Source organism: Hyla sarda, chromosome 2 (assembly GCF_029499605.1).
Source record: "Hyla sarda isolate aHylSar1 chromosome 2, aHylSar1.hap1, whole genome shotgun sequence".
Lineage (NCBI taxonomy): Eukaryota > Metazoa > Chordata > Amphibia > Anura > Hylidae > Hyla > Hyla sarda.
Window position 1 is genome coordinate 334,470,791 of NC_079190.1, and position 15,356 is coordinate 334,486,146.

General features: G+C 44.4%; 1 protein-coding gene across 6 annotated transcripts in view; it reads right to left on the reverse strand.

Moving 5' to 3' along the window:
- Window positions 1-15,356, reverse strand: part of MAPKAPK2 (MAPK activated protein kinase 2) — a 767,506-nt gene that overhangs the window by 353,474 nt on the left and 398,676 nt on the right. For 4 of the 6 annotated variants that reach the window (XM_056557994.1, XM_056557995.1, XM_056557993.1 and 1 more), the window contains one exon: window positions 9,945-10,190. The gene's annotated coding sequence lies outside the window, so the exon portion shown is untranslated. Of the gene's footprint in view, window positions 1-9,944; window positions 10,191-14,964; window positions 14,983-15,356 lie in introns of those variants that run through there. The other 2 variants (XM_056557996.1, XM_056557991.1) reach the window with 2 other exon arrangements.

Consider the following 15,356-nt stretch of genomic DNA (forward strand, 5'->3'; position numbering starts at 1 on the left):
GGATTGTGATCCTAAAATAACATGCGATCAGCATTGTTGTGTGTGCCGCTACACAACTTAGCAGGGTGAGCACGGAAATTTTTATTTTCCTTTTTCCCCGCCCTCGTGCTGGCTTTACTCCACAGGGCTAAAAATGACAAAAACCAAAGCACTCCATGGTGTATTAAAAGAGCAACTTGTCAGGCAACTTATGCGCTGAAAGCGGAGGCTCACCTGGAAGTGTTGTGTACCCACATACACAACAATGGTGAGCGCATGTAGTGTCCGCAGCCAGCCGGCTGAGCAGGAGGTATATGGAGGCAGACTTCAGACAGAGGTGCCGGCTTTCAATGGCGCAGGTCACAGAAGAAGCATGGATAGGTAAAAGCAAGAGTAGTTTATTCTCCCAGCATGCAACGTGTTTCACTGCAACAGCAGCTTCATCAGGCATGATGAAGCTGCTGTTGCAGTGAAACGCGTTGCATGCTGGGAGAATAAACTACCCTTGCTTTTACCTATCCATGCTTCTTCTGTGACCTGCGCCATTGAAAGCTGGCACCTCTGTCTGAAGTCTGCCTCCATATTACTCCACAGGGTGCGCCTTTCTTCTTTTCTCTTTCCACAATGAGACAGGACACACACCCTCCCCCAAATTACCAACTTTTTTTTGTATTTGCAACATATTTTATGGACAAATCAGACCCAATATGGCTCTGTGGAAGCAAAAATTAAATAGATATGGCCTTTTAATAGCCATAGTACTTTTTGCATCCACAGAGCCATATGGGGCTATGTCAGATGCAAGTTTGGGTCATCAGACTGTGGTGGCCCAGTACAGAAGTGGCCCTTCTGTACCCTGTAGGTCCTATCAGGTGGACTCAGTCCCAGTCCCCTGGCCCCCACACTCCTCAGAACTCTATTCACCCATTCAGTTATGTATAGGTTGATGCATTGCATTTATGTATTAAAGGGGTACTCCAATGGAAAATATTTTTTTAAATCAACTGGTGCCAGAAAGTTAAGCAGATTTGTAAATGACTTCTATTAAAAAATCTTGAACCTTCCAGTACTTATCAGCTGCTGTTATGATCCACAGGAAGTTACTTTCTTTTTGAATTTCCTTTCTGTCGGACCACAGTGCTCCCTGCTGGCACCTCTGTCCATTTTAGGAACTGTCCAGTGCAGGAGAGGTTTTCTATGGGGATTTGCTCCTACTCTAGACAGTTCCTAAAATGGACAGAGGTGTCAGCAGAGAGCACTGTGTTCAGGCAGAAAGGAAATTCAAAAAGAAAAGAACTTCCTGTGGATTACAAAGGCAGCTGATAAGTACTGGAAGGATTAAGATTTTTTTTCTATAGAAGTCATTTACAAATCAGTCCAACTTTTTGGCACCAGTTGATTTAAAAATTTTTTTTTCCAGTGGAGTACCCCTTTAATGTGCCTTTAAAAATTGTTACTAAGACCACTGCTAGCAAGGAAGGTGCAAGTGAATAGGTGACCTATTGGTGACAAATGGGACATCTCCAAATTGCTCCCTTATATACCTGGGAGGAGCTAGCTTAGTCAGATAAGTCTGAGGTACAGTCAAGTTAAGACCTGACAGTTGTCTGGTGTTCCTGAGGGAGATCAAGGCCTAGTCCTGCAGCCACGCATCCACCACCAGTAACCATTGCTGGTGAAAGTCAAAGCCTGGTAAGCACAAATACAGGGGAGAAGTCTAGTCAAGATAGTCAAGTGTCATTTACTAAAGTCAGCGTGGGTTGCACAACTCAGTCCAAGTCTACTACAAGTCCCTGCGAGCCAACAAGCGTGAGCATTTCCTTGGGCCCGAACTGAGCTGTAAAGACTTTAGGATCTGTCTGCCTCAGTAAAGTGCTGTTGTTCCGTAACCTTGCATTGGAGTGATTATTTGCCACACGCCTGGCCCAGGAACCAGCAGCTATACCTGGGGTGTTGTACCCTGTAGGTCCTATCAGGTGGACTCAGTCCCTGGCATCACAGGTTAATGCCATCTGCCCTAAGGGTTAACATCTGCCCTTCCAACACCCTCACCACAAGACCTGGGGTCAGGCTGGGACTTGTGGCTGTGAGGAGGAGATACATTATAAAGGATAGGGGTGAGGAAAGGATACATTACAAAGCAGTCTCCAAACTGTGGACTTCCAACTGGTGTAAAATTACAACCCCTAGCATATCCAGGCATCCCGGGGGTTGCAGTTTTGCAGCAGCTGGAGGCACACTGGTTTTGAAATACCGCTATACAGTATGGGTTGCTGATGCTCTCTTCCTTTATAGCACCCTCCCCCCCATCCTTAATAAAGTAAAATGTCCCCTCTTCCCCCTTCCCAAATGCCCTATGAAATCTGCAGTCATTGCACTCCATTACCCCCAAACAAACCCCCTGCTTGCTTTAAGCCCCATGCGGCCAGAGGGGATGCAATACAACACTTTACGACTGTGCTGCAGGCCAAGGCATCAGGGGGAGAAGCCAGCACAGCACAGACGCTAGAGATCTGGGGAGGAAGAGAAGGATTACAGTGCGGCCCAGGCAAATGAAGAAGCAGGACCAACTTCACACTGACAGAATTTATGCTGTGTGTCCATTTTGCTGTGTGCTCCTGCAGTCCTGGCTTATAGTCCTCCTGGGAATCCTACTGGCACAGATAATATTATAAGTAACTATAATACAGTGGACTTTGCATGCAGCTGTACAATGTTTTAATAGGGCGTGCCATTGTCTGTATAAGACCTTGTATTTTGCATGACAAATTATAGACCTTGTAGTTGCATGACAAAAGAATAATTCCGTAGTGGATACAGCAGTGGCGTTGCTAGGGTTGGTGTCACCCGGTGCGGTAGAAAATGGTGTCACCCCCATACCTCCCCCCAGTAAGTTTTTTGCCTGTTGTGACAGACACCACTGGTGTAGCGCATTGTAAGAAATTCCAGTATAATAATCAGATTTACCAGTTGCCACAGAATGGGAAAGTGTTAAAGAAGTTTTCACCATTTAAATATACAGCTCCCAGAATTACTTAAATGGGTACTCCATTGGAAAACATTTACTTTTATATCAACTGGTGCCAGAAAGTTAAACATATTTTTAAATTACTTCTATTTGAAATCTTAATACTTACAGTACTTATAAGCTGGTGTATGCTCCACAGAAAGTTGTGTAGTTCTTTCCAGTCTGACCACAGTGCTATTTGCTGACATCTCTGTCCATGTCAGGAACTGTCCAGAGCAGGATAGGTTTGCTATGGGGATTTGCTCCTACTATGGACAGTTCTTGACATGGACAGAGTTGTCAGCACAGAGCACTGTGGTCAGACAGAAAATAAATTAAAAAAGAAAATAACTTCATGTGAATCGCTTATACAGCAGCTAATAAGTACTGGAAGGATTAAGATTTTTAAATAGAAGTAATTTACAAATATGTTTAACTTTGTAGCACCAGTTGATTAAAAAAAAATGTTTTCCAGTAGAGTACCCCTTTGAGCAGTGGTGAGGTTATGCTGGGAGTTGTAGTTTCACTGACCATAACTGTAGAACTGACAAGCGACTACAGCTCTGATAGGACATAGTGAGGAGAATGTACAATGATATCAGTGATTACAGGTGACGTCTTCTCTATAGTCTTCCCTTATCTAATTCAGATGTTACATACCGCCTGGTCCAGCTAAAACTTCTCTCTGCAGAATGTGAGGCCCAGGCGTCTCCTCACTATGTCAGGGCATTCTCATCCTCTATATGAAAACAAGTATTATTATAAACCTGCCAGACACTGTATCCTCTAAATATAATACTACTATGCACTATACTCTTTGATTATAAACCTTCCATACACCATACCCACTGAATATAATACTACCACACACTGTAAATTCTGAATATAATACCAACACATACTGTACCCACTGAATATAATACTACCACATACTGTACCCTCTGAATATAATACTTCCACATACTGTACCCACTGAATATAATACTACCACATACTGTACCCTCTGAATATAATACTACCACCCACTGCGCCCTCTGAATATAATACTACCATAAACTGTGCCCTCTGAATATAAATCTGCCACATACTGTACCCCTGAATATAATACCGCCACACACTGTACCCACTGAATATAATACTACCACATACTGTACCCTCTGAATATAATACTACCACCCACTGCACCCTCTGAATATAATACTACCATAAACTGTGCCCTCTGAATATAAATCTGCCACATACTGTACCCCTGAATATAAATCTGCCACACACTGTACCCCTGAATATAATACCACCACATACTGTACCCTCTGAATATAATACTACCACCCACTGCACTCTCTGAATATAATACTTAGAGATGAGCGAACTACAGTAAATTCAACTCGTCACAAACTTCTCGGCTCGGCAGTTGATTACTTTTCCTGCATAAATTAGTTCAGCTTTCAGGTGCTCCCGTTGGCTGGAAAAGGTGGATACAGTCCTAGGAGACTCTTTCCTAGGAATGTATCCACCTTTTCCAGCCCAACGGAGCACCTGAAGGCTGAACTAATTTACACGGGATAAGTCATCAACTGCCGAGCCGAGAAGTACGTGACAAATCAAATTTACTGTAAGTTCGCTCATCTCTAATAATACTACCACAAACTGCGCCCTCTGAATATAATACTACCACAGACTGCGCCCTCTGAATATAATACTACCACCCACTGCGCCCTCTGAATATAATACTACCACAAACTGCGCCCTCTGAATATAATACTACCACCCACTGCGCCCTCTGAATATAATACTACCACCCACTGCGCCCTCTGAAAATAATACTACCACCCACTGTGCCCTCTGAATATAATACTACCACAAACTGTGCCCTCTGAATATAACGTTGCCATACAGTGCACCCTCTGAATATAATACCACAACCGCAGTAACACCCCTCAACATCCGTTAGCTGATGCTATTACCAAGGGAGGGGGGTATTGGTGGTGTTGCTAGTGGATGATGGGGGTGCTACTACTGGGGGGGTGTTGCTGGAGGATGATGAGGGTGCTGCTGGCCATCCCCCCTGGCAGTATCACCCCCATCATCCATCGGCAGGATCATCCTCCTGGAAGGAGCACCGCCATCATCCACCATCAGGATCTGCTGTTGGAGGTGCTGCTGGGGGGGGGTGTTGCTGGTGGATGATGAGGGTGCTACTGCCAGGGGGGAGCATTAGGTAGGCAGCAGTTCCCCCACATTAGGTAGGTAGCAGTTACCCCACATTAGATAGCAATTTCCCCACATTAGGTAGCACAGATTCCCCACATTAGGTAGCAATTTCCCACATTAGGTAGCACAGATTCCCCACATTAGGTAGCAGTTTCCCCACATTAGGTAGAATAGAATCCCCACATTCGCTAGCACAGATTCCCCACATAAGGTAGCATAGACTCCCCACATTTGGTAGCACAGATTCCCCACATTAGATAGCATAGACTCCCCACATTAGGTAGCATAGACTCCCCACATTTGGTAGTAGTTTCCCCACATTAGGCCGCAGGTTCCCTTGCAGGTTCCCAACAATGGGTCAAACTCTCCCCACATTAGATCACTGGTTCAACACCCCCCACACACACACACACACACACACACAAAAACACATACATCACAGAGAGACACACACACACAGTCAGAGAGACACACACTCACAGACAGACACACGCAGACGTGGGAGCGGAGGCCTGGCACAGTGCTGGTGAAGGTGAGGGGAGGTGTGATGACGGACGGGCGCACAGTGCAGGTGAAAGGGGGGGTTGCTGACGGACGGGCGCACCGCACACACAGCGCAGGTGAAGGCGGGGGGGGGTGCTGCGGAGCGTCTTGGTGTCACCCCATTAGGTTGCTGTCACCCGGTGCGGGCCGCACCCAACATACCCGGGTCGCAACGCCACTGGGATACAGTATATTTTTGTTATCTTTTTCTGGAGAAAATGTGAAAAAACAGCCATCTTGCAGTGTTTTTCCCTCATTTTTTTACAAGCAGTAAAATTTACATTTTATCTTTGACTGCTGGAACCCCCAAGGATCATGAGAATGGTGTTCAATATTTCCCTGAATAAATAGAGCAGCAGTGCACATATATGGCCAGCTCTCCATGCATTCTCTATTGGCCCCAGTAATGTATTGCAGTGTTTGTCTAACTATCTACATCAGGGGTACTCAACTATTTTTAGTGAGGGTCTGCTTATTTAGGTGAATCTGCCATCTGGTGAAGGTCCGAGCTGAATGCTAAGGCCTGGCTCAACTAGCGGCCACAGTGCCATGAAAGAAATAGGTGCTGCCTCTTGTAGAACATAATTGTTACCCTAATAATAAGTCACAGGGTAATTAGTGTGGAGGAATTAACTCTACTGTTCCCTGTATGACCTGAATACTGCCACAAACTGCGCCCCTGCATATAATACTGTTACACACTGCGCCTCGTCATATAATACTGTTGAACACTGTACTCTTGAATGTAATATTGCTGCACACTGTGCCCTTAAATATATTACTGCTGCACACAGTGCCCCTGGTATAATACTGCCACACACTGTGTAACGGGTATTAAATTGCCACACACTGTGCCCCTGAATATATTCCTGCCATGCACTGTGCCACTAGTGTATTACTGCCATACACTGTGTCCCTGGCATAATACTGTCACACACTGTACCCCTGGTATAGTCCTGCTACACACTGTGCCTCTGAATAAATTACTGTCACAAACTGTGACCCTGAATATATTACTGCCACGCACTGTGCCCCTAGTGTAATACTGCCATACACTGTGTCCCTGGTATAATACTGTCACACACTGTACTCCTGGTATAGTCCTGCTACACACTGTGCCCCTGAATATATTACTGTCACACACTGTGCCCCTGAATATATTACTGCCACGCACTGTGCCCCTAGTGTAATACTGCCAGACACTGTGTCCCTGGCATAATACTGTCACACACTGTACCCCTGGTATAGTCCTACTACACACTGTGCCCCTGAATATATTACTGCCACACACTGTGCCCCTATTGTAATACTGCCAGACACTGTGTCCCTGGCATAATACTGTCACACACTGTACCCCTGGTATAGTCCTGCTACACACTGTGCCCCAGAATACATTACTGTCACACACTGTGTCACTGAATGTATATTAGGGCCACAAACCTTGCCCCCGGTGTAATACGGACCCACACTGTGTCCCTGAGTATAATACTGCACATGCTTTTGCCCCAAAAATAATATTGACAAACATTGTGATTTGTACCTCTTTGTCCCTTAAAACAATGAATAGGTGTTCATGCCCTCTCAATGAATGATGCCACTGTGCCCCCACATGAACTGTAGCACTATGTCCCTACATGAACTGTGCCACTGTGCCCCCAAGTGAACTGTACCTCTGTACCCCTACATGAACTGTGCCACTATGCCCCAACATGAACTGTGCAATAAATACATCCCTGTTACTCTCTAGCTGTTTAAAACTACAACTCCCATTATGCACAGACAGAAGATCATGATCGGAGCTGTAGATCTGCAACATTTGGTAGTGTCACAGGTGGGGAACACAACTATTCACCTCCTATGTCCTCTTCTAGCCAGGCCTGGCCAGGGGAGAATGATGCACACAGCGGTAATTGCGCCACCTGCATCACAGAAGAAGTGCCAGGTAGGGAAGCAGGAAACATAGTCACATTTAGCAATTCATTTGTATCAATGTCTTAAAGGCCAGCTGGCGGTCTAGATGACTGGCGTTTGGGGTCCGGATCGGTGGCCTGTGACTCCATTCGGGACGTATGGGCTATTAAACAAACTTAAGAGCGCTGGCTATTGCACTTTTGAAATAACACATAGGATCTGGCCATAGAAATAAATGGTGCCCACGTTTCCTGTTTACAGTATAGGTCAGGTTCCTGTTTTCGACAGTGTGCAGATAAATATGCCGAACATGTGCATTAACATAGTATGAATCTACCCTAAAGTCCATGTAGCCAAGCTTTTTCCTACATTACAGTCACCCTAGACAACTACATGTGGCCATATTTTTAACCAACCTTGTTGTAAGAACATTACACCCTGTTATCAGGCTGCTTGTACAGGTCTGATTTTATCATGTTATTGCAGCTAGATAGTAGGTTACATTTACAAAACACAATGGCTGGCATTTATCAAATGCTTTGTGACCATTTAATACATTTGGTGCTCCTACACATTACCAGCACACAAAAAAAGGTATAGAAAAATGCTTCACTTACGCCTACAATGATAAATGCCCCCCAATGTTTTAGTGCTGACAGAGTAAAATCCAAGATTGAATTACAGATATGACAGGTAGAATTGTGCTTCAAAACAACAGAAAACCGCAGAATGACAAGAATGTGAGCATGGAATCTAAAATTAAAACACTGCGCCTTTGTATTCAATTTTTGCAGTGGTTCTTGTGATGATAGTAAAGTGTATGCCATACTATTACCACAGTAACTATAAAACTTTATGTCTCAACATTTTTGCAAAAGCTTCACCTCTGTTAGCCAGACAGATAGGAATTATAAGCCATTTTGAGTTAATGTGTGTTCATAGAACACTAGTGAACCTCCAAGATGGGTAGAGATTTATGGGCATACCCAGATTGAGGGAATTAATCTCTAACTGGTGGGGAGTCTGACCATTGGGACCCCACTAAACCCTAAAAAAAAAAAAGCATCTTCAGCTATTTATTAATTTGATATGAATGCACATACTTTCTCGCTTTCACCAAAGCTCACATCTTTATAAATGTAACTACTCCTTAACATTTTGTTAAATTACCTAAGAGCCCCTACATCAGCTTCTGCTCCCAACTTCTTATAGACAGTCCCTCTCTCCCTTAGTATCCCCTGTCCACTCTTGGAGCCCCTGCTGCCTTCTTCTCCCACAAAACCCCTGCTTCTTTGTATTACCCCACTCCACATACAGGGCCGCACACCCAGACTTCTTGGCAGTAATGGGGTCCAATTGCTGATGTCTGCCCTGGCCAGAAGTGACTAACCACAGGAGAGGTTGGGCCCCTTTATTTGTCTGGGCCCCTTACAGAAGTGTAATTCCCTGATGGTGATGCTCACCCTTTCATACAGAACTTGACATAAGCAGATAACAACCAAAGGACTCACATTCAGTGAAAATGTTTTTATCATAAGAAATGGAAATTAGAATGGAAATATCTGCTATAACATTAGGAAAAGAGATGATAGAAATGTTTGTTGATCTGGACATAAGTTCTAACAAAGAATATAAAGATTTTATTTTTGCAAAGTGATAAGTTCTTCCGGCTACAAGATAAAACCAATGTACATGTCCTATCCCAGAGGCTCAGGATGTCTAGAACTTCAGCTCCAATGAGACTAAGATTATTGGCCCAGATTTACTAAAACTGTCTAATTCTTATATAGTGTAAACTTAGACCAGACAGTCTAAGGAAGCCCCAAATATTAATTGACTTAGGCTATAACAAAAATATGGCCAAATTAAGATTTAAGCATTGAAATATTTGTAAAGTCTATGGAATAGTAGTCAGTGCACATATTATATAACAACGACCATAATTCCAAATGGCGTTAAACTAATGAGCATGTTACATAAGGACAGTTGCCACAATGTTTCTGGATGATAACTATGTTTTTCTAAGCCTGGATAACCCCTTTTAAACTGTGCCAGAAATTTACTCCAGAATTCTGGTACATTTTTGTCACATGATATCATATCTTAGGTTACACCAACTTTTTCTTAAACCATGCCCCCTTTTGAAAAGTGCCAGAAAAGTGTATAAATGTGGCATTAGTCAATTTGGCCCACTTGTAGTAGTCAATCTGGCCTATTACACCTGGAGTCCTGTGATAATGAGAAGTATATAGAAGAAGATGATAGACAATTCTAGTTTACTATGATGTCCTACCTGTACCGTCGATCAGATGGATGTTGTCGGTCCGGAGTGGTCTCTTACACTTCTCTTCCTTGCTGGAAGTTTTCCTCCTTTTACAGGTCATCCATGCACAGATATTTTGCAGGAATGCCAATAAACCTTTTCTTTCTTGGTATCTTGGCTGTACTGGGCAGCTCCTCGATATTATTTTCACTGTCCTGGTCTTTGCTCACCTTTCTTCCCATTTTCACCTTTCTCCACTCCTTTTTTGCCTTTATTCTATGAGAATGGCACAAAAGATAAAGTGACTAGAAAACTACAGCAATGGGCAGTGAGTTCTCACATGTAATGTTGTTATACTCTAGTGAGCGAATGAGAGATTGCTCTTTGCATCTGGCTGAGTAATCTATCTGCTATTATGATGTCACCAGCCCGATTGTCATGTCATCAGCCAAGGCTTCTTTGTTTCATCAACCAATCAGCTGTTAGGTTATTGAGAGGTGCTCCGGCATAGTTTCTTTCCACAGTTATAAAAGTCAGGGGATACACATGTTTAGTGTATACTACACTTTATACATATCTATATTTCCATATATATTCATTAGATAGCAATATATATATTTATGTATTTAAAGAGCTGTATACCACTCTTCCAATTTTTCACATGTTCTTCTATATCAAGGTTAAAAAAGAAATGAACCAATTGTGTCTTGGTGCCACAGGATTTAAAAAGCACACACACCTGCTTTCTTTTTTTTCTACAGCACCACACCTGTCTTTACGGTACATATGTTATTACAAATCCCCTCCATTCACTTCAATGGATCTGAGCTACAATACCACACACAAACTAAAGACTAAAACGATGTATGTTTCCATCTCACAAACCAGAGTTTTCTAACCAGTGTGCTTCCAGCTGTTGTTCCAGCATGCTGGGATTTGTAGTTTTGCAACAGCTGAAAGTGCACTGCTTGGAAAACAGTATCCTAGACCAGGGGCGTAGCTAGAAACCACAGGGCCCCGGTGCAAAAATGTGCCCAGGGCCCCCCTATCACCTGACAACCCTCTTCCCCAATCCCAGACGACCCCTTACTCGGCCGCTCAAAGATATCAGTGACTACAGCACTGATGAGACACAGTCAGGAGAATACACAACGATATAAGTGACTGACAGGCAGGGCCAGACAGACAAAACATAGGCCCGGGCATTTAAGAATAAGCAGCCCATTTTCTACTGGGGATCCAACTGCTGGTACCCCCACCAATCACCTTGGTTCCAGTTGCTCTCCAGCTGTTATAAAGCTATAACTCCCATCATGTCTGGAGAGCCTAGGCATTATGGGAGTTGTAGTTTTGCAACAGATGGAGAGCCACAGATTAGGGTACTTCATCACCCATCATCACTGCAGAACTAACAAGTGACTACAGCTGATGGGACAGTGAGGAGAAAACACAATATGAAAGACCTGAGTGACGTCTCCTCTGTTGTCTTTTATTTTCTTCTCCATCTGGTCCAGGACTTCTTCCAGCTCCATCTTCTCTGCAGAGTCTGATAACTGGACATCATAGGTTCTCACTTTGTCATTAGATCCTCATATGAAGACAATAATCATTATTATTCTGCTAAATACTGTACCCCCTGAATATAATACTGCCACACACTGTATCCCTTGAATATAAAACTACCATCCACTGTACCTCCTGCATATAATACTGCCACCCACTGTACCCCCTGAATATAATACTGCCACACACTGTATCCCCTGAATATAATACTGCCACACACTGTACCCCCTGAATATAATACTGACACACACTGTATCCCTTGAATATAAAACTACCATCCATTGTACCTCCTGCATAAAATACTGCCACCCACTGTACCCCTGAATATAATACTGCCACACACTGTACCCCCTGAATATAATACTGCCACACACTGTACCCCCTGAATATAATACTGCCACACACTGTACCCCCTGAATATAATACTGCCATCTACTGTACCCCCTGAATGTAATACTGCCACACATTGTGTCCCCTAAATATAATACTGCCACACACTATACCCCCTGAATATAATACTGCCACACACTGTACCCCCTGAATATAATACTGCCACACACTGTACCCCCTGAATATAATACTGCCACACACTGTACCCCCTGAATATAATACTGCCATCTACTGTACCCCCTGAATGTAATACTGCCACACATTGTATCCCCTGAATATAATACTGCCACACACTGTACCCCCTGAATATAATTCTGACACACACTGTATCCCTTGAACATAAAACTACCATCCACTGTACCTCCTGCATAAAATACTGCCACCCACTGTACCCCTGAATATAATACTACCACCTACTGTACCCCCTGAATATAATACTGCCACACACTACCCCCTGAATATAATACTGCCACACACTGTGCCACCTGAATATAATACTGCCACACACTGTACCCCCTGAATATAATACTGCCAACTACTGTACCCCCTGAATATAATACTGCCATAAACTGTACCACCTGAATATAATACTGCCAACTACTGTACCCCCTGAATAAAATACTGCCACCTCCTGTTCCCCCTGAATATAAAATTGCCACCTCCTGTTCCCCCTGAATAAAATATTGCCACCTACTGTTACCCCTGAATATAATCCTGCCACACACTGTGCTCTCTGAATATAATACTACCACACACCATACCCTCTGAATATAATACTGCCACACGGTGCCGTAATACTGCCACCCACTGTACCCCTGAATATAATTATACTTCCACACACTGTGCCCCTGAATATAAACCCTCAAAAATAACCATGCTATAAGATATACCCTCTGAATATAACCCTGCCACACACTACCTTTCAAATATAATAATCCCTTCATAATATTACTAATACTGTTACACACTGTTTCTTCTCAGTTTAGCTGAATCACACCTGTCCCCTCCAGACCCCTCTGTCCTCCTCCTGGCTTCTCTATTCCAACCCCCCTTTCCTCCCAGACCCATAAGTCCTCCTACATGCTCCTCTTCCCCCCTCCCTAGACCACTAAGTCCTCTTCAGTCTCCTCTGCCCCCTCCCCAGACCCCAGAATTCTACTCTAGGCTCCCCTGCCAAAATCTAAAGACCACAAAGTCAGACCCATATCCAATCACCTCCTGTCCCCCCACATTGATGAACAGTATATGTATTTATGTATGATAGATGTGTATGAGACTGGTGTATGAATGGTAGATGTATGGTTATGATATTTGTGTGTATGATAGATTTATGATACATGTACACAGCATACACCCATCTATCATACATACACACACCTATCATTCATACATACATCTATCATCCCCACATCCATCATACATTCACATACATCATACATCCACACATCATAGATACATCCATCTAGCTTACACACATCTATCATACATACACACATCACAAATACACCCACATGTATGCACACATCTAGCTTACACACATCTATGAAACATACACACAACATACAAACACATGCCTGGCGCCTCCTAAACACCCCCCCCCACCCCTCCCACACACACATGCATAATACATACATATACATGCACATCATACACACACATACATTATACATAAACACTTATCATACATACACCTGCCGCCTCCAGATCGCCCCGCATAATACATCTCCACACATCATACATACATACATCCTTCTACCTTACACACATCTCCACACATCATACATACATCTTGCTTACACACATCTATCATTCATACACACACCATTCATGCACACACATCATTCATACATCTTACATACAGTACATACACAACCATCATTCATACATACAGTATATACACACATCATTCATACATCATACATACAGTACATTCACAGTACATACATACAGTACATACACATCATACATACACACACATGCCGCCTCCCCCCACATGCATAATGCATATATACACACACATCATACTTAAACACATCATATACACACCCGCCGCCTCCAGATCCCCACGCATAATACATCTCCACACATCATATATTCAACCTTCTAGCTTACACACATCTCTACACATTATACATACATACATGTTGCTTACACACATCATTCATACACCATACACACATCATACATACACCTTACATACAGTACATACACACACATCATACATACACCATACATACAGTACATATACACAATCATACATACACCATACATACAGTACATACACACACATCATACATACACCATACATACAGTACATATACACATATCATACATACACCATACATACAGTGCATAAACACACATCATACATACACACTCTGCCTCTGGACCCCAACCTCCCCTTCCAGACCCGACATTAACACCCCCCACCCCCCTCCGGACCCAAAATTAAGCCCAGGCAACCCAACCACCTGGCCACCCCTGCCGCTCCTCCGGAACCAAAATTAAGCCCCCCGCCGCTCCTCCATTAACCCCATCCTCACTCACCTGCGGCCGCCATGAAGGTCAGCAAGGAGACCTGCTGGTGATCCGGTCCCTACTCTGCGCTCACTGCTAGTCCGTTGCTGCAGGCATTAGGAGCGTGTCTGCAGTGCCTGCGCTGCATATGGTAAGGGAAGGAGGGGGGTGTATGTCTCGGCAACATTATGGCGTGTGCTTAGGGGTTGTGGTAGAAGGTGGGGGGGTTGAGGCTAGCGCCGCACCGGGCCTGGTACTGGCAGCGCCGCTGCCACAAGCCTCCCCTTCAGGCCCGGGACCTCGGCAGGGGAGGGGTGGGGGGTAGGAGGCTAGCGCCAGGCCTGGTACTGGCAGCGCCGCTGCCGCAGCGTCCACAGCGGCAAGCCTCCCCTTCAGGCCCGGAACCTGGGGCTGTGCCTGGGGGCCCGACCTGCGACCGTATCATAGTAAAGTTGCAGGGGGGCCCTGCGGGCCCCCTATGCTAAGGAGCCCGGTCGCAATGGTGACCTTTGCGACCTCTATAGCTACGCCACTGTCCTAGACTATACTATTCAGTACAAAGCATAATGGGAATGCTCACCTCTGTGCCAACACTGCCCAAACCTATGCACCCTCTGTGACCGCCTAACATTATAGAAACAGGGCACATAGAGAAGTGGCATCATTTTCATACAATTGGGGGACACTCAGGACTGGCACTGGGCTGGTCTTTAAAGGGGTACTCCGGTGCTTAGGCATCTTATCCCCTATCCAAAGGATAGAGGGTAAGATGCCTGATCGCGGGAGTCCTGCCGCTGGGGACCCCCGTGATCTTGCACGGAGTACCCCTTTAAGCTGTCGCTAGGATGCCAGATAAAATGGCCGTTGCAGTATAGCAGTCGTCATAGCAACTGTGCCTAGCCCAACAAACAAACAAGCAGTGGACCCCACCCCTCCTCCCCCCCCCCCAAAAAAAAACACAGTTAAAATGAT